The sequence below is a fragment of the Orycteropus afer genome, unplaced genomic scaffold, assembly GCF_000298275.1.
Source record: "Orycteropus afer afer isolate SDZICR_OR568_19922 unplaced genomic scaffold, OryAfe1.0 scaffold00207, whole genome shotgun sequence".
NCBI lineage: Eukaryota > Metazoa > Chordata > Mammalia > Tubulidentata > Orycteropodidae > Orycteropus > Orycteropus afer.
The window spans coordinates 4620313-4623652 of record NW_006921794.1 but is presented as its reverse complement, the minus strand read 5'-3'; positions in this window follow the sequence as shown (position 1 = coordinate 4623652).

Sequence of the window (3340 nt, the reverse complement as noted above, 5' to 3'; positions counted from 1 at the left end):
ACACACACACACACACACACTTATGAAACCCACCAGCCACTCCTCAGAAGGAAGGTTGGGCATTCCTACTTCCGTAGTGATACTGCCTCGGAAACCCAAGGAGGGGTCGCTATGAGTCGGGCCGACTCGGTGGCAAATAACAACAACAACAACATGAAACCATTACTTCAATCAAGATAATGAACATTCCTACCATGTCCCTCCCCACTCCCTTCCAAAAAAATCCTCATACCTCTTGGTAATCTCTCTTTCCTGTCCTCCCTCCCCCAGTGGTCACCATCCTCAAATTAGTTTATATTTTCCAGAATTTTATACAGATGGAATCATAGAGCATGTGATTGTTAGTTTGAGATTTGTCCATGCTGTTGTGACTTTTAATAGCTCTTTCCTTTTTATTGTTAAATGGTTTTACTTTGAATGAATATATCACAGTTTATTTAGCTGTTCACCTGTTGGCAGACATTTGGGTGATTTCTAGTTTTTGGTAGTTACAAATAAAGCTGCTATGAAACATTGATAGGAGCTGTGGTGGCATAGTGCTTAAGGCATTTGATTGCTAACCAGAAGGTTGGCAGTTCACAACCCACCAGCCACTTCAGAAAGAAGATAGAGCCATCTACTTCCATAAAAAACCTAGTGGGGGTAGCTATGAGTCAGAACTGACTTGATAGCAGTGAGTTTGTTTGTTGTTGTTGTTGTTGTTCTTAAAATGAACATTGATGCACAAATCTTTCTATAGGCTTACTTTCATACCCCAGTAAATAATTAGGAGAAGAATATTGGGTCTATAGCAGGTATATGCTTAGATTTTTAAGGAACTATCAAACTGTTTTCCAGAGTAGTTGTCCATTTTATATCCCTTCTAGTTGAGCATGAGAGTTCCAGGTCCTCCATGTAACACTTAATATTCTCAAGCCAAATCTGATCATGCCATTCCTCAGCAAAAAATTGTGCATGATTTTCCACCCCATACAGAATAAGACCCACATTCATTAGGGCCAATTGTTGCTGTTGTTGTTATGTGCCATCAAGTCAGATCTGACTCATAACGACTTCTTCCTGGGTTTCTGAGGCAGTATCACTATAGAAGTAGATTGCCCAACCTTCCTTCCGAAGAGTGGCTGATGGGTTTGAACTGCCAGCCTTCTGGTTAGCAGTCAAGTGCCTTAGACACTATGCTACCAGAGCTCCTATTACAATTACAATTACAATTACAAGGCCTTTATTGCCTACCACAAACACAACTCCTACCATTATTTCCTTTCCTCATTCACGGTCCCCATAATATTTCCACCTAGCCCACAAAGCTTCTTCCTCTGTCTTCCCTATCCACACAGTACCCTTTCCTGACTCTGAACCTTCATTTAAGAATTTCTTTATTCTCTCACCTCTTTAACCTACTCAGCCTCAGGACCAACTCATCTGCTGCTTTCTTTGCCGGTTGTTTCCCCATCTCTCTTGCCTACAGATTTAATAGCTTCTTCTTTTTTCCTTCCTTTTACTCTGTTCATAATTCAGTTGGGAATTTTATCTCACACTAGTAATGACTTGCATAAGGATCTATCTTCCCTACTAGATTATAAGGGTTTTTTTTTTTTTTTTTTAATTTTTTGTCTTTGCATCCCAAATGGTCTAAATCAGTCTGTGTGCCCTAGACATGGCAGGGATATTTTTGTTGCATAACTTCTCTAAAATTAGGCCACTTGCTCTGATTTCTTTCCCCCATGGCTTCTTATTATTCTCTTTAGAAGAAAGAATCTCAGCAATTTCCCTTATGAGAATTTATCCAACAGAAATCTTTGGAAAAACACATTTTAAAAAAATGGATATACAAAGAAGTTCTTCAAACATTGATTATAATACCCCCAAAAAATGCAATAGGAATTATTGTTCTTCAATAAGAGATTAGTTAAATAAATTATGGTAGGGCCTATAAAGGAATATTGAGCAGTCAATAAAAATTATAATGTGAATCTATTATTTGACAACATTAAAAAAATAGCTAGATATTTCATTAGCTTAGTTGCTAATGAAATTTTGGCAGTTTGAACTCACCAGCTGTTCTGCAGTAGAAAGATGAGGCACTCTGCTCCAGTAAAGATTAAAACTTTGGAAATCCTATGGGGCAGTTCTACTCTGTTCTATAGGGTCACTATGAGTCAGAATTGACTTGATAGCAATAGGTTATTGGGCAGAAGAAAAACAGAATGCAGAGATGTACATATAGTAATCATATGTATATAAAATTATGTGTCGGTATAGCTGTAGGTATCCATGTATATAGAAATATATGAGAAGCTATTTGTCTAAATTTTACAGTAGTTAAGTCTGGGTAGTAGGATTTCAGATGATTTGTCTTTTTCCTCCATACCTTCCAGGATTGCTTAAATATTTAACAATGTTGTTGGGTGCCCTTGAGTCTATTTTGACTCATAGTGACACCATCTAAGAGAGCAAAAGTAATTTTTTAACCAGAATAAAATAGTAACATGATTTCATTTTGTGGATAGTTCAATATTTTTCCCACAGAATCCTTCAATATTGCAGCTCAAAGCATGAGTTTTTTCTTCAGTTCTTTCAGCTTGAGAAATGTTGAGTGTATTACTCTGTTTTGGTTTTCTAACGGTGAGTCTTTGCATATTTCACTATATTACTTTTTTTTTTGTCTTATCCAAGGAGCTCTGGTGATGCAGTGGTTAGAGCACTTGTCCACTCAACAAAAAGTTGGCAGTTCAAGCCCACCAAACTCTCCACAGGAGAAAGATGAGGCAGTCTGCTTCCACAAAGATTTATAGTCTTGGAAACCCTGTGAGGTAGTTCTACTCTGTCCTTTAGGGTCACTATGAGTTGGAATCAATTCAGTGGCAGTGGGATTGATTTAGTTTTTGTCTTATTGAAATGTCCTTTGAAATCTTCTGTTCAGCTCTTTCACATCATCATTTCTTCCATTTGTTTTAGGTGCTCTACATTCAGTAAGGTTCAGAGTCTCTTCTGACATCCATTTTAGTTTTTCCTTTCTTTCCTGTCTTTTAATGACTTTTGTTTTCTTCATGTACGATGTCCTTGATGTTATCACATAACTCATCTGGTCTTCATTCATTAGAATTGAATACATCAAATTTATTCTTGAGGCAGTCTCTAAATTTGGGTGTGATTTACTAAAGGATGTACTTTGGCTCACATAGACTTATTTCAATTTTCTTTACTTTCAACTTGAAGTTGCATATGAGCACTTGATGGTCTGTTCTGCAATCGATCCCTGGCCCTGCTCTGGCTGATGATATTGAGCTTCTTCATTGTCTCTTCCTACAGATTTAGTCCATTTGATTTCTCTGTATTC